We start from the raw sequence: 22,107 nt of genomic DNA, 5'->3' as shown, positions 1-22,107 counted from the left end.
ATGCTGCATTGAAATTTTTGATGGTTTTTTACTCCTCTCAACAGCCCAAACAAGTTTCTAAAAGGATGAGTTTGCAACTACTTTACTTTTGGAGAAAATTCAAAACATTCACTTTTCACTAGAGCCCAATAGCAAAAATCAGGTTTTGAATGAAGAATCACATTTTTTGGTAGAATCATGCTGCATTGAAATTTTTGATGGTTTTTTACTCCTCTCAACAGCCCAAACAAGTTTCTAAAAGGATGAGTTTGCAACTACTTTACTTTTGGAGAAAATTCAAAACATTCATTATTCAATAGGGCCCAAACTATCAAAAACCAGCGGTTTCAATGAACACACATTTCTTGGTAGAATCATGCAGGACTGAAATTTTTGATGTTTTTCTACTCCTCTCATGAGCCCAAACAAGTCTCTAAAAGCATGAGTTTGCAACTACTTTACTTTTGGAGAAAATTCAAAACATTCATTATTCAATAGAGCCCAATAGCAAAAATCAGGTTTTGAATGAAGAATCACATTTCTTGGTAAAATCATGCAGGATTGAAATTTTTGATGGTTTTTTACTCCTCTCAACAGCCCAAACAAGTTTCTAAAAGGATGAGTTTGCAACTACTTTACTTTTGGAGAAAATTCAAAACATTCATTATTCAATAGGGCCCAAACTATCAAAAACCAGCGGTTTCAATGAACACACATTTCTTGGTAGAATCATGCAGGACTGAAATTTTTGATGTTTTTCTACTCATCTCATGAGCCCAAACAAGACTCTAAAAGCATGAGTTTGCAACTACTTTACTTTTGGAGAAAATTCAAAACATTCATTATTCAATAGAGCCCAATAGCAAAAATCAGGTTTTGAATGAAGAATCACATTTCTTGGTAAAATCATGCACGATTGAAATTTTTGATGGTTTTTTACTCCTCTCAACAGCCCAAACAAGTTTCTAAAAGGATGAGTTTGCAACTACTTTACTTTTGGAGAAAATTCAAAACATTCATTATTCAATAGGGCCCAAACTATCAAAAACCAGCGGTTTGAATGAACACACATTTCTTGGTAGAATCATGCAGGACTGAAATTTTTGATGTTTTTCTACTCCTCTCATGAGCCCAAACAAGTCTCTAAAAGCATGAGTTTGCAACTACTTTACTTTTGGAGAAAATTCAAAACATTCATTATTCAATAGAGCCCAATAGCAAAAATCAGGTTTTGAATGAAGAATCACATTTCTTGGTAAAATCATGCAGGATTGAAATTTTTGATGGTTTTTTACTCCTCTCAACAGCCCAAACAAGTTTCTAAAAGGATGAGTTTGCAACTACTTTACTTTTGGAGAAAATTCAAAACATTCATTATTCAATAGGGCCCAAACTATCAAAAACCAGCGGTTTCAATGAACACACATTTCTTGGTAGAATCATGCAGGACTGAAATTTTTGATGTTTTTCTACTCCTCTCATGAGCCCAAACAAGTCTCTAAAAGCATGAGTTTGCAACTACTTTACTTTTGGAGAAAATTCAAAACATTCACTTTTCACTAGAGCCCAATAGCAAAAATCAGGTTTTGAATGAAGAATCACATTTCTTGGTAGAATCATGCTGCATTGAAATTTTTGATGGTTTTTTACTCCTCTCAACAGCCCAAACAAGTTTCTAAAAGGATGAGTTTGCAACTACTTTACTTTTGGAGAAAATTCAAAACATTCATTATTCAATAGGGCCCAAACTATCAAAAACCAGCGGTTTCAATGAACACACATTTCTTGGTAGAATCATGCAGGACTGAAATTTTTGATGTTTTTCTACTCCTCTCATGAGCCCAAACAAGTCTCTAAAAGCATGAGTTTGCAACTACTTTACTTTTGGAGAAAATTCAAAACATTCATTATTCAATAGAGCCCAATAGCAAAAATCAGGTTTTGAATGAAGAATCACATTTCTTGGTAAAATCATGCAGGATTGAAATTTTTGATGGTTTTTTACTCCTCTCAACAGCCCAAACAAGTTTCTAAAAGGATGAGTTTGCAACTACTTTACTTTTGGAGAAAATTCAAAACATTCATTATTCAATAGGGCCCAAACTATCAAAAACCAGCGGTTTCAATGAACACACATTTCTTGGTAGAATCATGCAGGACTGAAATTTTTGATGTTTTTCTACTCCTCTCATGAGCCCAAACAAGTCTCTAAAAGCATGAGTTTGCAACTACTTTACTTTTGGAGAAAATTCAAAACATTCATTATTCAATAGAGCCCAATAGCAAAAATCAGGTTTTGAATGAAGAATCACATTTCTTGGTAAAATCATGCAGGATTGAAATTTTTGATGGTTTTTTACTCCTCTCAACAGCCCAAACAAGTTTCTAAAAGGATGAGTTTGCAACTACTTTACTTTTGGAGAAAATTCAAAACATTCATTATTCAATAGGGCCCAAACTATCAAAAACCAGCGGTTTCAATGAACACACATTTCTTGGTAGAATCATGCAGGACTGAAATTTTTGATGTTTTTCTACTCCTCTCATGAGCCCAAACAAGTCTCTAAAAGCATGAGTTTGCAACTACTTTACTTTTGGAGAAAATTCAAAACATTCACTTTTCACTAGAGCCCAATAGCAAAAATCAGGTTTTGAATGAAGAATCACATTTCTTGGTAGAATCATGCTGCATTGAAATTTTTGATGGTTTTTTACTCCTCTCAACAGCCCAAACAAGTTTCTAAAAGGATGAGTTTGCAACTACTTTACTTTTGGAGAAAATTCAAAACATTCATTATTCAATAGGGCCCAAACTATCAAAAACCAGCGGTTTCAATGAACACACATTTCTTGGTAGAATCATGCAGGACTGAAATTTTTGATGTTTTTCTACTCCTCTCATGAGCCCAAACAAGTCTCTAAAAGCATGAGTTTGCAACTACTTTACTTTTGGAGAAAATTCAAAACATTCATTATTCAATAGAGCCCAATAGCAAAAATCAGGTTTTGAATGAAGAATCACATTTCTTGGTAAAATCATGCAGGATTGAAATTTTTGATGGTTTTTTACTCCTCTCAACAGCCCAAACAAGTTTCTAAAAGGATGAGTTTGCAACTACTTTACTTTTGGAGAAAATTCAAAACATTCATTATTCAATAGGGCCCAAACTATCAAAAACCAGCGGTTTCAATGAACACACATTTCTTGGTAGAATCATGCAGGACTGAAATTTTTGATGTTTTTCTACTCCTCTCATGAGCCCAAACAAGTCTCTAAAAGCATGAGTTTGCAACTACTTTACTTTTGGAGAAAATTCAAAACATTCACTATTCAATAGAGCCCAATAGCAAAAATCAGGTTTTGAATGAAGAATCACATTTCTTGGTAAAATCATGCAGGATTGAAATTTTTGATGGTTTTTTACTCCTCTCAACAGCCCAAACAAGTTTCTAAAAGGATGAGTTTGCAACTACTTTACTTTTGGAGAAAATTCAAAACATTCATTATTCAATAGGGCCCAAAATATCAAAAACCAGCGGTTTGAATGAACACACATTTCTTGGTAGAATCGTGCAGGACTGAAATTTTTGATGTTTTTCTACTCCTCTCATGAGCCCAAACAAGTCTCTAAAAGGATGAGTTTGCAACTACTTTACTTTTGGAGAAAATTCAAAACATTCATTATTCAATAGAGCCCAATAGCAAAAACCAGCGTTTTGAATGAAGAATCACATTTCTTGGTAGAATCATGCAGGATTGAAATTTTTGATGGTTTTTTACTCCTCTCAACAGCCCAAACAAGTTTCTAAAAGGATGAGTTTGCAACTACTTTACTTTTGGAGAAAATTCAAAACATTCATTATTCAATAGGGCCCAAACTATCAAAAACCAGCGGTTTCAATGAACACACATTTCTTGGTAGAATCATGCAGGACTGAAATTTTTGATGTTTTTCTACTCCTCTCATGAGCCCAAACAAGTCTCTAAAAGCATGAGTTTGCAACTACTTTACTTTTGGAGAAAATTCAAAACATTCATTATTCAATAGAGCCCAATAGCAAAAATCAGGTTTTGAATGAAGAATCACATTTCTTGGTAAAATCATGCAGGATTGAAATTTTTGATGGTTTTTTACTCCTCTCAACAGCCCAAACAAGTTTCTAAAAGGATGAGTTTGCAACTACTTTACTTTTGGAGAAAATTCAAAACATTCATTATTCAATAGGGCCCAAACTATCAAAAACAAGCGGTTTGAATGAACACACATTTCTTGGTAGAATCATGCAGGACTGAAATTTTTGATGTTTTTCTACTCCTCTCATGAGCCCAAACAAGTCTCTAAAAGCATGAGTTTGCAACTACTTTACTTTTGGAGAAAATTCAAAACATTCACTTTTCACTAGAGCCCAATAGCAAAAATCAGGTTTTGAATGAAGAATCACATTTCTTGGTAGAATCATGCTGCATTGAAATTTTTGATGGTTTTTTACTCCTCTCAACAGCCCAAACAAGTTTCTAAAAGGATGAGTTTGCAACTACTTTACTTTTGGAGAAAATTCAAAACATTCACTTTTCACTAGAGCCCAATAGCAAAAATCAGGTTTTGAATGAAGAATCACATTTTTTGGTAGAATCATGCTGCATTGAAATTTTTGATGGTTTTTTACTCCTCTCAACAGCCCAAACAAGTTTCTAAAAGGATGAGTTTGCAACTACTTTACTTTTGGAGAAAATTCAAAACATTCATTATTCAATAGGGCCCAAACTATCAAAAACCAGCGGTTTCAATGAACACACATTTCTTGGTAGAATCATGCAGGACTGAAATTTTTGATGTTTTTCTACTCCTCTCATGAGCCCAAACAAGTCTCTAAAAGCATGAGTTTGCAACTACTTTACTTTTGGAGAAAATTCAAAACATTCATTATTCAATAGAGCCCAATAGCAAAAATCAGGTTTTGAATGAAGAATCACATTTCTTGGTAAAATCATGCAGGATTGAAATTTTTGATGGTTTTTTACTCCTCTCAACAGCCCAAACAAGTTTCTAAAAGGATGAGTTTGCAACTACTTTACTTTTGGAGAAAATTCAAAACATTCATTATTCAATAGGGCCCAAACTATCAAAAACCAGCGGTTTCAATGAACACACATTTCTTGGTAGAATCATGCAGGACTGAAATTTTTGATGTTTTTCTACTCATCTCATGAGCCCAAACAAGACTCTAAAAGCATGAGTTTGCAACTACTTTACTTTTGGAGAAAATTCAAAACATTCATTATTCAATAGAGCCCAATAGCAAAAATCAGGTTTTGAATGAAGAATCACATTTCTTGGTAAAATCATGCACGATTGAAATTTTTGATGGTTTTTTACTCCTCTCAACAGCCCAAACAAGTTTCTAAAAGGATGAGTTTGCAACTACTTTACTTTTGGAGAAAATTCAAAACATTCATTATTCAATAGGGCCCAAACTATCAAAAACCAGCGGTTTGAATGAACACACATTTCTTGGTAGAATCATGCAGGACTGAAATTTTTGATGTTTTTCTACTCCTCTCATGAGCCCAAACAAGTCTCTAAAAGCATGAGTTTGCAACTACTTTACTTTTGGAGAAAATTCAAAACATTCATTATTCAATAGAGCCCAATAGCAAAAATCAGGTTTTGAATGAAGAATCACATTTCTTGGTAAAATCATGCAGGATTGAAATTTTTGATGGTTTTTTACTCCTCTCAACAGCCCAAACAAGTTTCTAAAAGGATGAGTTTGCAACTACTTTACTTTTGGAGAAAATTCAAAACATTCATTATTCAATAGGGCCCAAACTATCAAAAACCAGCGGTTTCAATGAACACACATTTCTTGGTAGAATCATGCAGGACTGAAATTTTTGATGTTTTTCTACTCCTCTCATGAGCCCAAACAAGTCTCTAAAAGCATGAGTTTGCAACTACTTTACTTTTGGAGAAAATTCAAAACATTCACTTTTCACTAGAGCCCAATAGCAAAAATCAGGTTTTGAATGAAGAATCACATTTCTTGGTAGAATCATGCTGCATTGAAATTTTTGATGGTTTTTTACTCCTCTCAACAGCCCAAACAAGTTTCTAAAAGGATGAGTTTGCAACTACTTTACTTTTGGAGAAAATTCAAAACATTCATTATTCAATAGGGCCCAAACTATCAAAAACCAGCGGTTTCAATGAACACACATTTCTTGGTAGAATCATGCAGGACTGAAATTTTTGATGTTTTTCTACTCCTCTCATGAGCCCAAACAAGTCTCTAAAAGCATGAGTTTGCAACTACTTTACTTTTGGAGAAAATTCAAAACATTCATTATTCAATAGAGCCCAATAGCAAAAATCAGGTTTTGAATGAAGAATCACATTTCTTGGTAAAATCATGCAGGATTGAAATTTTTGATGGTTTTTTACTCCTCTCAACAGCCCAAACAAGTTTCTAAAAGGATGAGTTTGCAACTACTTTACTTTTGGAGAAAATTCAAAACATTCATTATTCAATAGGGCCCAAACTATCAAAAACCAGCGGTTTCAATGAACACACATTTCTTGGTAGAATCATGCAGGACTGAAATTTTTGATGTTTTTCTACTCCTCTCATGAGCCCAAACAAGTCTCTAAAAGCATGAGTTTGCAACTACTTTACTTTTGGAGAAAATTCAAAACATTCATTATTCAATAGAGCCCAATAGCAAAAATCAGGTTTTGAATGAAGAATCACATTTCTTGGTAAAATCATGCAGGATTGAAATTTTTGATGGTTTTTTACTCCTCTCAACAGCCCAAACAAGTTTCTAAAAGGATGAGTTTGCAACTACTTTACTTTTGGAGAAAATTCAAAACATTCATTATTCAATAGGGCCCAAACTATCAAAAACCAGCGGTTTCAATGAACACACATTTCTTGGTAGAATCATGCAGGACTGAAATTTTTGATGTTTTTCTACTCCTCTCATGAGCCCAAACAAGTCTCTAAAAGCATGAGTTTGCAACTACTTTACTTTTGGAGAAAATTCAAAACATTCACTTTTCACTAGAGCCCAATAGCAAAAATCAGGTTTTGAATGAAGAATCACATTTCTTGGTAGAATCATGCTGCATTGAAATTTTTGATGGTTTTTTACTCCTCTCAACAGCCCAAACAAGTTTCTAAAAGGATGAGTTTGCAACTACTTTACTTTTGGAGAAAATTCAAAACATTCATTATTCAATAGGGCCCAAACTATCAAAAACCAGCGGTTTCAATGAACACACATTTCTTGGTAGAATCATGCAGGACTGAAATTTTTGATGTTTTTCTACTCCTCTCATGAGCCCAAACAAGTCTCTAAAAGCATGAGTTTGCAACTACTTTACTTTTGGAGAAAATTCAAAACATTCATTATTCAATAGAGCCCAATAGCAAAAATCAGGTTTTGAATGAAGAATCACATTTCTTGGTAAAATCATGCAGGATTGAAATTTTTGATGGTTTTTTACTCCTCTCAACAGCCCAAACAAGTTTCTAAAAGGATGAGTTTGCAACTACTTTACTTTTGGAGAAAATTCAAAACATTCATTATTCAATAGGGCCCAAACTATCAAAAACCAGCGGTTTCAATGAACACACATTTCTTGGTAGAATCATGCAGGACTGAAATTTTTGATGTTTTTCTACTCCTCTCATGAGCCCAAACAAGTCTCTAAAAGCATGAGTTTGCAACTACTTTACTTTTGGAGAAAATTCAAAACATTCACTATTCAATAGAGCCCAATAGCAAAAATCAGGTTTTGAATGAAGAATCACATTTCTTGGTAAAATCATGCAGGATTGAAATTTTTGATGGTTTTTTACTCCTCTCAACAGCCCAAACAAGTTTCTAAAAGGATGAGTTTGCAACTACTTTACTTTTGGAGAAAATTCAAAACATTCATTATTCAATAGGGCCCAAACTATCAAAAACCAGCGGTTTCAATGAACACACATTTCTTGGTAGAATCATGCAGGACTGAAATTTTTGATGTTTTTCTACTCCTCTCATGAGCCCAAACAAGTCTCTAAAAGCATGAGTTTGCAACTACTTTACTTTTGGAGAAAATTCAAAACATTCATTATTCAATAGAGCCCAATAGCAAAAATCAGGTTTTGAATGAAGAATCACATTTCTTGGTAAAATCATGCAGGATTGAAATTTTTGATGGTTTTTTACTCCTCTCAACAGCCCAAACAAGTTTCTAAAAGGATGAGTTTGCAACTACTTTACTTTTGGAGAAAATTCAAAACATTCATTATTCAATAGGGCCCAAACTATCAAAAACCAGCAGTTTCAATGAACACACATTTCTTGGTAGAATCATGCAGGACTGAAATTTTTGATGTTTTTCTACTCCTCTCATGAGCCCAAACAAGTCTCTAAAAGCATGAGTTTGCAACTACTTTACTTTTGGAGAAAATTCAAAACATTCACTTTTCACTAGAGCCCAATAGCAAAAATCAGGTTTTGAATGAAGAATCACATTTCTTGGTAGAATCATGCTGCATTGAAATTTTTGATGGTATTTTACTCCTCTCAACAGCCCAAACAAGTTTCTAAAAGGATGAGTTTGCAACTACTTTACTTTTGGAGAAAATTCAAAACATTCATTATTCAATAGGGCCCAAACTATCAAAAACCAGCGGTTTCAATGAACACACATTTCTTGGTAGAATCATGCATGACTGAAATTTTTGATGTTTTTCTACTCCTCTCATGAGCCCAAACAAGTCGCTAAAAGCATGAGTTTGCAACTACTTTACTTTTGGAGAAAATTCAAAACATTCATTATTCAATAGAGCCCAATAGCAAAAATCAGGTTTTGAATGAAGAATCACATTTCTTGGTAGAATCATGCAGGATTGAAATTTTTGATGGTTTTTTACTCCTCTCAACAGCCCAAACAAGTTTCTAAAAGGATGAGTTTGCAACTACTTTACTTTTGGAGAAAATTCAAAACATTCATTATTCAATAGGGCCCAAACTATCAAAAACCAGCGGTTTCAATGAACACACATTTCTTGGTAGAATCATGCAGGACTGAAATTTTTGATGTTTTTCTACTCCTCTCATGAGCCCAAACAAGTCTCTAAAAGCATGAGTTTGCAACTACTTTACTTTTGGAGAAAATTCAAAACATTCATTATTCAATAGAGCCCAATAGCAAAAATCAGGTTTTGAATGAAGAATCACATTTCTTGGTAAAATCATGCAGGATTGAAATTTTTGATGGTTTTTTACTCCTCTCAACAGCCCAAACAAGTTTCTAAAAGGATGAGTTTGCAACTACTTTACTTTTGGAGAAAATTCAAAACATTCATTATTCAATAGGGCCCAAACTATCAAAAACCAGCAGTTTCAATGAACACACATTTCTTGGTAGAATCATGCAGGACTGAAATTTTTGATGTTTTTCTACTCCTCTCATGAGCCCAAACAAGTCTCTAAAAGCATGAGTTTGCAACTACTTTACTTTTGGAGAAAATTCAAAACATTCACTTTTCACTAGAGCCCAATAGCAAAAATCAGGTTTTGAATGAAGAATCACATTTCTTGGTAGAATCATGCTGCATTGAAATTTTTGATGGTATTTTACTCCTCTCAACAGCCCAAACAAGTTTCTAAAAGGATGAGTTTGCAACTACTTTACTTTTGGAGAAAATTCAAAACATTCATTATTCAATAGGGCCCAAACTATGAAAAACCAGCAGTTTCAATGAACACACATTTCTTGGTAGAATCATGCAGGACTGAAATTTTTGATGTTTTTCTACTCCTCTCATGAGCCCAAACAAGTCTCTAAAAGCATGAGTTTGCAACTACTTTACTTTTGGAGAAAATTCAAAACATTCACTTTTCACTAGAGCCCAATAGCAAAAATCAGGTTTTGAATGAAGAATCACATTTCTTGGTAGAATCATGCTGCATTGAAATTTTTGATGGTATTTTACTCCTCTCAACAGCCCAAACAAGTTTCTAAAAGGATGAGTTTGCAACTACTTTACTTTTGGAGAAAATTCAAAACATTCATTATTCAATAGGGCCCAAACTATCAAAAACCAGCGGTTTGAATGAACACACATTTCTTGGTAGAATCATGCAGGACTGAAATTTTTGATGTTTTTCTACTCCTCTCATGAGCCCAAACAAGTCTCTAAAAGCATGAGTTTGCAACTACTTTACTTTTGGAGAAAATTCAAAACATTCACTATTCAATAGAGCCCAATAGCAAAAATCAGGTTTTTAATGAAGAATCACATTTCTTGGTAAAATCATGCAGGATTGAAATTTTTGATGGTTTTTTACTCCTCTCAACAGCCCAAACAAGTTTCTAAAAGGATGAGTTTGCAACTACTTTACTTTTGGAGAAAATTCAAAACATTCATTATTCAATAGGGCCCAAACTATCAAAAACCAGCGGTTTGAATGAACACACTTTTCTTGGTAGAATCATGCAGGACTGAAATTTTTGATGTTTTTCTACTCCTCTCATGAGCCCAAACAAGTCTCTAAAAGCATGAGTTTGCAACTACTTTACTTTTGGAGAAAATTCAAAACATTCATTATTCAATAGAGCCCAATAGCAAAAATCAGGTTTTGAATGAAGAATCACATTTCTTGGTAGAATCATGCAGGATTGAAATTTTTGATGGTTTTTTACTCCTCTCAACAGCCCAAACAAGTTTCTAAAAGGATGAGTTTGCAACTACTTTACTTTTGGAGAAAATTCAAAACATTCATTATTCAATAGGGCCCAAACTATCAAAAACCAGCGGTTTCAATGAACACACATTTCTTGGTAGAATCATGCAGGACTGAAATTTTTGATGTTTTTCTACTCCTCTCATGAGCCCAAACAAGTCTCTAAAAGCATGAGTTTGCAACTACTTTACTTTTGGAGAAAATTCAAAACATTCATTATTCAATAGAGCCCAATAGCAAAAATCAGGTTTTGAATGAAGAATCACATTTCTTGGTAAAATCATGCAGGATTGAAATTTTTGATGGTTTTTTACTCCTCTCAACAGCCCAAACAAGTTTCTAAAAGGATGAGTTTGCAACTACTTTACTTTTGGAGAAAATTCAAAACATTCATTATTCAATAGGGCCCAAACTATCAAAAACCAGCGGTTTGAATGAACACACATTTCTTGGTAGAATCATGCAGGACTGAAATTTTTGATGTTTTTCTACTCCTCTCATGAGCCCAAACAAGTCTCTAAAAGCATGAGTTTGCAACTACTTTACTTTTGGAGAAAATTCAAAACATTCACTTCTCACTAGAGCCCAATAGCAAAAATCAGGTTTTGAATGAAGAATCACATTTCTTGGTAGAATCATGCTGCATTGAAATTTTTGATGGTTTTTTACTCCTCTCAACAGCCCAAACAAGTTTCTAAAAGGATGAGTTTGCAACTACTTTACTTTTGGAGAAAATTCAAAACATTAACTTTTCACTAGAGCCCAATAGCAAAAATCAGGTTTTGAATGAAGAATCACATTTCTTGGTAGAATCATGCTGCATTGAAATTTTTGATGGTTTTTTACTCCTCTCAACAGCCCAAACAAGTTTCTAAAAGGATGAGTTTGCAACTACTTTACTTTTGGAGAAAATTCAAAACATTCATTATTCAATAGGGCCCAAACTATCAAAAACCAGCGGTTTCAATGAACACACATTTCTTTGTAGAATCATGCAGGACTGAAATTTTTGATGTTTTTCTACTCCTCTCATGAGCCCAAACAAGTCTCTAAAAGCATGAGTTTGCAACTACTTTACTTTTGGAGAAAATTCAAAACATTCATTATTCAATAGAGCCCAATAGCAAAAATCAGGTTTTGAATGAAGAATCACATTTCTTGGTAAAATCATGCAGGATTGAAATTTTTGATGGTTTTTTACTCCTCTCAACAGCCCAAACAAGTTTCTAAAAGGATGAGTTTGCAACTACTTTACTTTTGGAGAAAATTCAAAACATTCATTATTCAATAGGGCCCAAACTATCAAAAACCAGCGGTTTCAATGAACACACATTTCTTGGTAGAATCATGCAGGACTGAAATTTTTGATGTTTTTCTACTCATCTCATGAGCCCAAACAAGACTCTAAAAGCATGAGTTTGCAACTACTTTACTTTTGGAGAAAATTCAAAACATTCATTATTCAATAGAGCCCAATAGCAAAAATCAGGTTTTGAATGAAGAATCACATTTCTTGGTAAAATCATGCACGATTGAAATTTTTGATGGTTTTTTACTCCTCTCAACAGCCCAAACAAGTTTCTAAAAGGATGAGTTTGCAACTACTTTACTTTTGGAGAAAATTCAAAACATTCATTATTCAATAGGGCCCAAACTATCAAAAACCAGCGGTTTGAATGAACACACATTTCTTGGTAGAATCATGCAGGACTGAAATTTTTGATGTTTTTCTACTCCTCTCATGAGCCCAAACAAGTCTCTAAAAGCATGAGTTTGCAACTACTTTACTTTTGGAGAAAATTCAAAACATTCATTATTCAATAGAGCCCAATAGCAAAAATCAGGTTTTGAATGAAGAATCACATTTCTTGGTAAAATCATGCAGGATTGAAATTTTTGATGGTTTTTTACTCCTCTCAACAGCCCAAACAAGTTTCTAAAAGGATGAGTTTGCAACTACTTTACTTTTGGAGAAAATTCAAAACATTCATTATTCAATAGGGCCCAAACTATCAAAAACCAGCGGTTTCAATGAACACACATTTCTTGGTAGAATCATGCAGGACTGAAATTTTTGATGTTTTTCTACTCCTCTCATGAGCCCAAACAAGTCTCTAAAAGCATGAGTTTGCAACTACTTTACTTTTGGAGAAAATTCAAAACATTCACTTTTCACTAGAGCCCAATAGCAAAAATCAGGTTTTGAATGAAGAATCACATTTCTTGGTAGAATCATGCTGCATTGAAATTTTTGATGGTTTTTTACTCCTCTCAACAGCCCAAACAAGTTTCTAAAAGGATGAGTTTGCAACTACTTTACTTTTGGAGAAAATTCAAAACATTCATTATTCAATAGGGCCCAAACTATCAAAAACCAGCGGTTTCAATGAACACACATTTCTTGGTAGAATCATGCAGGACTGAAATTTTTGATGTTTTTCTACTCCTCTCATGAGCCCAAACAAGTCTCTAAAAGCATGAGTTTGCAACTACTTTACTTTTGGAGAAAATTCAAAACATTCATTATTCAATAGAGCCCAATAGCAAAAATCAGGTTTTGAATGAAGAATCACATTTCTTGGTAAAATCATGCAGGATTGAAATTTTTGATGGTTTTTTACTCCTCTCAACAGCCCAAACAAGTTTCTAAAAGGATGAGTTTGCAACTACTTTACTTTTGGAGAAAATTCAAAACATTCATTATTCAATAGAGCCCAATAGCAAAAATCAGGTTTTGAATGAAGAATCACATTTCTTGGTAAAATCATGCACGATTGAAATTTTTGATGGTTTTTTACTCCTCTCAACAGCCCAAACAAGTTTCTAAAAGGATGAGTTTGCAACTACTTTACTTTTGGAGAAAATTCAAAACATTCATTATTCAATAGGGCCCAAACTATCAAAAACCAGCGGTTTGAATGAACACACATTTCTTGGTAGAATCATGCAGGACTGAAATTTTTGATGTTTTTCTACTCCTCTCATGAGCCCAAACAAGTCTCTAAAAGCATGAGTTTGCAACTACTTTACTTTTGGAGAAAATTCAAAACATTCATTATTCAATAGAGCCCAATAGCAAAAATCAGGTTTTGAATGAAGAATCACATTTCTTGGTAAAATCATGCAGGATTGAAATTTTTGATGGTTTTTTACTCCTCTCAACAGCCCAAACAAGTTTCTAAAAGGATGAGTTTGCAACTACTTTACTTTTGGAGAAAATTCAAAACATTCATTATTCAATAGGGCCCAAACTATCAAAAACCAGCGGTTTCAATGAACACACATTTCTTGGTAGAATCATGCAGGACTGAAATTTTTGATGTTTTTCTACTCCTCTCATGAGCCCAAACAAGTCTCTAAAAGCATGAGTTTGCAACTACTTTACTTTTGGAGAAAATTCAAAACATTCACTTTTCACTAGAGCCCAATAGCAAAAATCAGGTTTTGAATGAAGAATCACATTTCTTGGTAGAATCATGCTGCATTGAAATTTTTGATGGTTTTTTACTCCTCTCAACAGCCCAAACAAGTTTCTAAAAGGATGAGTTTGCAACTACTTTACTTTTGGAGAAAATTCAAAACATTCATTATTCAATAGGGCCCAAACTATCAAAAACCAGCGGTTTCAATGAACACACATTTCTTGGTAGAATCATGCAGGACTGAAATTTTTGATGTTTTTCTACTCCTCTCATGAGCCCAAACAAGTCTCTAAAAGCATGAGTTTGCAACTACTTTACTTTTGGAGAAAATTCAAAACATTCATTATTCAATAGAGCCCAATAGCAAAAATCAGGTTTTGAATGAAGAATCACATTTCTTGGTAAAATCATGCAGGATTGAAATTTTTGATGGTTTTTTACTCCTCTCAACAGCCCAAACAAGTTTCTAAAAGGATGAGTTTGCAACTACTTTACTTTTGGAGAAAATTCAAAACATTCATTATTCAATAGGGCCCAAACTATCAAAAACCAGCGGTTTCAATGAACACACATTTCTTGGTAGAGTCATGCAGGACTGAAATTTTTGATGTTTTTCTACTCCTCTCATGAGCCCAAACAAGTCTCTAAAAGCATGAGTTTGCAACTACTTTACTTTTGGAGAAAATTCAAAACATTCACTATTCAATAGAGCCCAATAGCAAAAATCAGGTTTTGAATGAAGAATCACATTTCTTGGTAAAATCATGCAGGATTGAAATTTTTGATGGTTTTTTACTCCTCTCAACAGCCCAAACAAGTTTCTAAAAGGATGAGTTTGCAACTACTTTACTTTTGGAGAAAATTCAAAACATTCATTATTCAATAGGGCCCAAACTATCAAAAACCAGCGGTTTCAATGAACACACATTTCTTGGTAGAATCATGCAGGACTGAAATTTTTGATGTTTTTCTACTCCTCTCATGAGCCCAAACAAGTCTCTAAAAGCATGAGTTTGCAACTACTTTACTTTTGGAGAAAATTCAAAACATTCATTATTCAATAGAGCCCAATAGCAAAAATCAGGTTTTGAATGAAGAATCACATTTCTTGGTAAAATCATGCAGGATTGAAATTTTTGATGGTTTTTTACTCCTCTCAACAGCCCAAACAAGTTTCTAAAAGGATGAGTTTGCAACTACTTTACTTTTGGAGAAAATTCAAAACATTCATTATTCAATAGGGCCCAAACTATCAAAAACCAGCAGTTTCAATGAACACACATTTCTTGGTAGAATCATGCAGGACTGAAATTTTTGATGTTTTTCTACTCCTCTCATGAGCCCAAACAAGTCTCTAAAAGCATGAGTTTGCAACTACTTTACTTTTGGAGAAAATTCAAAACATTCACTTTTCACTAGAGCCCAATAGCAAAAATCAGGTTTTGAATGAAGAATCACATTTCTTGGTAGAATCATGCTGCATTGAAATTTTTGATGGTTTTTTACTCCTCTCAACAGCCCAAACAAGTTTCTAAAAGGATGAGTTTGCAACTACTTTACTTTTGGAGAAAATTCAAAACATTCACTTTTCACTAGAGCCCAATAGCAAAAATCAGGTTTTGAATGAAGAATCACATTTTTTGGTAGAATCATGCTGCATTGAAATTTTTGATGGTTTTTTACTCCTCTCAACAGCCCAAACAAGTTTCTAAAAGGATGAGTTTGCAACTACTTTACTTTTGGAGAAAATTCAAAACATTCATTATTCAATAGGGCCCAAACTATCAAAAACCAGCGGTTTCAATGAACACACATTTCTTGGTAGAATCATGCAGGACTGAAATTTTTGATGTTTTTCTACTCCTCTCATGAGCCCAAACAAGTCTCTAAAAGCATGAGTTTGCAACTACTTTACTTTTGGAGAAAATTCAAAACATTCATTATTCAATAGAGCCCAATAGCAAAAATCAGGTTTTGAATGAAGAATCACATTTCTTGGTAAAATCATGCAGGATTGAAATTTTTGATGGTTTTTTACTCCTCTCAACAGCCCAAACAAGTTTCTAAAAGGATGAGTTTGCAACTACTTTACTTTTGGAGAAAATTCAAAACATTCATTATTCAATAGGGCCCAAACTATCAAAAACCAGCGGTTTCAATGAACACACATTTCTTGGTAGAATCATGCAGGACTGAAATTTTTGATGTTTTTCTACTCATCTCATGAGCCCAAACAAGACTCTAAAAGCATGAGTTTGCAACTACTTTACTTTTGGAGAAAATTCAAAACATTCATTATTCAATAGAGCCCAATAGCAAAAATCAGGTTTTGAATGAAGAATCACATTTCTTGGTAAAATCATGCACGATTGAAATTTTTGATGGTTTTTTACTCCTCTCAACAGCCCAAACAAGTTTCTAAAAGGATGAGTTTGCAACTACTTTACTTTTGGAGAAAATTCAAAACATTCATTATTCAATAGGGCCCAAACTATCAAAAACCAGCGGTTTGAATGAACACACATTTCTTGGTAGAATCATGCAGGACTGAAATTTTTGATGTTTTTCTACTCCTCTCATGAGCCCAAACAAGTCTCTAAAAGCATGAGTTTGCAACTACTTTAGTTTTGGAGAAAATTCAAAACATTCATTATTCAATAGAGCCCAATAGCAAAAATCAGGTTTTGAATGAAGAATCACATTTCTTGGTAAAATCATGCAGGATTGAAATTTTTGATGGTTTTTTACTCCTCTCAACAGCCCAAACAAGTTTCTAAAAGGATGAGTTTGCAACTACTTTACTTTTGGAGAAAATTCAAAACATTCATTATTCAATAGGGCCCAAACTATCAAAAACCAGCGGTTTCAATGAACACACATTTCTTGGTAGAATCATGCAGGACTGAAATTTTTGATGTTTTTCTACTCCTCTCATGAGCCCAAACAAGTCTCTAAAAGCATGAGTTTGCAACTACTTTACTTTTGGAGAAAATTCAAAACATTCACTTTTCACTAGAGCCCAATAGCAAAAATCAGGTTTTGAGTGAAGAATCACATTTCTTGGTAGAATCATGCTGCATTGAAATTTTTGATGGTTTTTTACTCCTCTCAACAGCCCAAACAAGTTTCTAAAAGGATGAGTTTGCAACTACTTTACTTTTGGAGAAAATTCAAAACATTCATTATTCAATAGGGCCCAAACTATCAAAAACCAGCGGTTTCAATGAACACACATTTCTTGGTAGAATCATGCAGGACTGAAATTTTTGATGTTTTTCTACTCCTCTCATGAGCCCAAACAAGTCTCTAAAAGCATGAGTTTGCAACTACTTTACTTTTGGAGAAAATTCAAAACATTCATTATTCAATAGAGCCCAATAGCAAAAATCAGGTTTTGAATGAAGAATCACATTTCTTGGTAAAATCATGCAGGATTGAAATTTTTGATGGTTTTTTACTCCTCTCAACAGCCCAAACAAGTTTCTAAAAGGATGAGTTTGCAACTACTTTACTTTTGGAGAAAATTCAAAACATTCATTATTCAATAGGGCCCAAACTATCAAAAACCAGCGGTTTCAATGAACACACATTTCTTGGTAGAATCATGCAGGACTGAAATTTTTGATGTTTTTCTACTCCTCTCATGAGCCCAAACAAGTCTCTAAAAGCATGAGTTTGCAACTACTTTACTTTTGGAGAAAATTCAAAACATTCACTTTTCACTAGAGCCCAATAGCAAAAATCAGGTTTTGAATGAAGAATCACATTTCTTGGTAGAATCATGCTGCATTGAAATTTTTGATGGTTTTTTACTCCTCTCAACAGCCCAAACAAGTTTCTAAAAGGATGAGTTTGCAACTACTTTACTTTTGGAGAAAATTCAAAACATTCATTATTCAATAGGGCCCAAACTATCAAAAACCAGCGGTTTCAATGAACACACATTTCTTGGTAGAATCATGCAGGACTGAAATTTTTGATGTTTTTCTACTCCTCTCATGAGCCCAAACAAGTCGCTAAAAGCATGAGTTTGCAACTACTTTACTTTTGGAGAAAATTCAAAACATTCATTATTCAATAGAGCCCAATAGCAAAAATCAGGTTTTGAATGAAGAATCACATTTCTTGGTAGAATCATGCAGGATTGAAATTTTTGATGGTTTTTTACTCCTCTCAACAGCCCAAACAAGTTTCTAAAAGGATGAGTTTGCAACTACTTTACTTTTGGAGAAAATTCAAAACATTCATTATTCAATAGGGCCCAAACTATCAAAAACCAGCGGTTTCAATGAACACACATTTCTTGGTAGAATCATGCAGGACTGAAATTTTTGATGTTTTTCTACTCCTCTCATGAGCCCAAACAAGTCTCTAAAAGCATGAGTTTGCAACTACTTTACTTTTGGAGAAAATTCAAAACATTCATTATTCAATAGAGCCCAATAGCAAAAATCAGGTTTTGAATGAAGAATCACATTTCTTGGTAAAATCATGCAGGATTGAAATTTTTGATGGTTTTTTACTCCTCTCAACAGCCCAAACAAGTTTCTAAAAGGATGAGTTTGCAACTACTTTACTTTTGGAGAAAATTCAAAACATTCATTATTCAATAGGGCCCAAACTATCAAAAACCAGCAGTTTCAATGAACACACATTTCTTGGTAGAATCATGCAGGACTGAAATTTTTGATGTTTTTCTACTCCTCTCATGAGCCCAAACAAGTCTCTAAAAGCATGAGTTTGCAACTACTTTACTTTTGGAGAAAATTCAAAACATTCACTTTTCACTAGAGCCCAATAGCAAAAATCAGGTTTTGAATGAAGAATCACATTTCTTGGTAGAATCATGCTGCATTGAAATTTTTGATGGTATTTTACTCCTCTCAACAGCCCAAACAAGTTTCTAAAAGGATGAGTTTGCAACTACTTTACTTTTGGAGAAAATTCAAAACATTCATTATTCAATAGGGCCCAAACTATCAAAAACCAGCAGTTTCAATGAACACACATTTCTTGGTAGAATCATGCAGGACTGAAATTTTTGATGTTTTTCTACTCCTCTCATGAGCCCAAACAAGTCTCTAAAAGCATGAGTTTGCAACTACTTTACTTTTGGAGAAAATTCAAAACATTCACTTTTCACTAGAGCCCAATAGCAAAAATCAGGTTTTGAATGAAGAATCACATTTCTTGGTAGAATCATGCTGCATTGAAATTTTTGATGGTATTTTACTCCTCTCAACAGCCCAAACAAGTTTCTAAAAGGATGAGTTTGCAACTACTTTACTTTTGGAGAAAATTCAAAACATTCATTATTCAATAGGGCCCAAACTATCAAAAACCAGCGGTTTCAATGAACACACATTTCTTGGTAGAATCATGCAGGACTGAAATTTTTGATGTTTTTCTACTCCTCTCATGAGCCCAAACAAGTCTCTAAAAGCATGAGTTTGCAACTACTTTACTTTTGGAGAAAATTCAAAACATTCACTATTCAATAGAGCCCAATAGCAAAAATCAGGTTTTTAATGAAGAATCACATTTCTTGGTAAAATCATGCAGGATTGAAATTTTTGATGGTTTTTTACTCCTCTCAACAGCCCAAACAAGTTTCTAAAAGGATGAGTTTGCAACTACTTTACTTTTGGAGAAAATTCAAAACATTCATTATTCAATAGGGCCCAAACTATCAAAAACCAGCGGTTTGAATGAACACACTTTTCTTGGTAGAATCATGCAGGACTGAAATTTTTGATGTTTTTCTACTCCTCTCATGAGCCCAAACAAGTCTCTAAAAGCATGAGTTTGCAACTACTTTACTTTTGGAGAAAATTCAAAACATTCATTATTCAATAGAGCCCAATAGCAAAAATCAGGTCTTGAATGAAGAATCACATTTCTTGGTAGAATCATGCAGGATTGAAATTTTTGATGGTTTTTTACTCCTCTCAACAGCCCAAACGAGTTTCTAAAAGGATGAGTTTGCAACTACTTTACTTTTGGAGAAAATTCAAAACATTCATTATTCAATAGGGCCCAAAATATCAAAAACCAGCGGTTTGAATGAACACACATTTCTTGGTAGAATCGTGCAGGACTGAAATTTTTGATGTTTTTCTACTCCTCTCATGAGCCCAAACAAGTCTCTAAAAGGATGAGTTTGCAACTACTTTACTTTTGGAGAAAATTCAAAACATTCATTATTCAATAGAGCCCAATAGCAAAAACCAGCGTTTTGAATGAAGAATCACATTTCTTGGTAGAATCATGCAGGATTGAAATTTTTGATGGTTTTTTACTCCTCTCAACAGCCCAAACAAGTTTCTAAAAGGATGAGTTTGCAACTACTTTACTTTTGGAGAAAATTCAAAACATTCACTTTTCACTAGAGCCCAATAGCAAAAATCAGGTTTTGAATGAAGAATCACATTTCTTGGTAGAATCATTCTGCATTGAAATTTTTGATGGTTTTTTACTCCTCTCAACAGCCCAAACAAGTTTCTAAAAGGATGAGTTTGCAACTACTTTACTTTTGGAGAAAATTCAAAACATTCATTATTCAATAGGGCCCAAACTATCAAAAACCAGCGGTTTCAATGAACACACATTTCTTTGTAGAATCATGCAGGACTGAAATTTTTGATGTTTTTCTACTCCTCTCATGAGCCCAAACAAGTCTCTAAAAGCATGAGTTTGCAACTACTTTACTTTTGGAGAAAATTCAAAACATTCATTATTCAATAGAGCCCAATAGCAAAAATCAGGTTTTGAATGAAGAATCACATTTCTTGGTAGAATCATGCAGGATTGAAATTTTTGATGGTTTTTTACTCCTCTCAACAGCCCAAACAAGTTTCTAAAAGGATGAGTTTGCAACTACTTTACTTTTGGAGAAAATTCAAAACATTCATTATTCAATAGGGCCCAAACTATCAAAAACCAGCGGTTTGAATGAACACACTTTTCTTGGTAGAATCATGCAGGACTGAAATTTTTGATGTTTTTCTACTCCTCTCATGAGCCCAAACAAGTCTCTAAAAGCATGAGTTTGCAACTACTTTACTTTTGGAGAAAATTCAAAACATTCATTATTCAATAGAGCCCAATAGCAAAAATCAGGTTTTGAATGAAGAATCACATTTCTTGGTAGAATCATGCAGGATTGAAATTTTTGATGGTTTTTTACTCCTCTCAACAGCTCAAACAAGTTTCTAAAAGGATGAGTTTGCAACTACTTTACTTTTGGAGAAAATTCAAAACATTCATTATTCAATAGGGCCCAAAATATCAAAAACCAGCGGTATGAATGAACACACATTTCTTGGTAGAATCGTGCAGGACTGAAATTTTTGATGTTTTTCTACTCCTCTCATGAGCCCAAACAAGTCTCTAAAAGGATGAGTTTGCAACTACTTTACTTTTGGAGAAAATTCAAAACATTCATTATTCAATAGAGCCCAATAGCAAAAACCAGCGTTTTGAATGAAGAATCACATTTCTTGGTAGAATCATGCAGGATTGAAATTTTTGATGGTTTTTTACTCCTCTCAACAGCCCAAACAAGTTTCTAAAAGGATGAGTTTGCAACTACTTTACTTTTGGAGAAAATTCAAAACATTCATTATTCAATAGGGCCCAAACTATCAAAAACCAGCGGTTTCAATGAACACACATTTCTTGGTAGAATCATGCAGGACTGAAATTTTTGATGTTTTTCTACTCCTCTCATGAGCCCAAACAAGTCTCTAAAAGCATGAGTTTGCAACTACTTTACTTTTGGAGAAAATTCAAAACATTCATTATTCAATAGAGCCCAATAGCAAAAATCAGGTTTTGAATGAAGAATCACATTTCTTGGTAAAATCATGCAGGATTGAAATTTTTGATGGTTTTTTACTCCTCTCAACAGCCCAAACAAGTTTCTAAAAGGATGAGTTTGCAACTACTTTACTTTTGGAGAAA

Source organism: Dendrobates tinctorius, unplaced genomic scaffold, assembly GCF_039654945.1.
Source record: "Dendrobates tinctorius isolate UK_male_01 unplaced genomic scaffold, ASM3965494v1 ptg000068l, whole genome shotgun sequence".
NCBI lineage: Eukaryota > Metazoa > Chordata > Amphibia > Anura > Dendrobatidae > Dendrobates > Dendrobates tinctorius.
The sequence above is the reverse complement of the archived record's forward strand: the minus strand, read 5'-3'. Positions refer to the sequence as shown.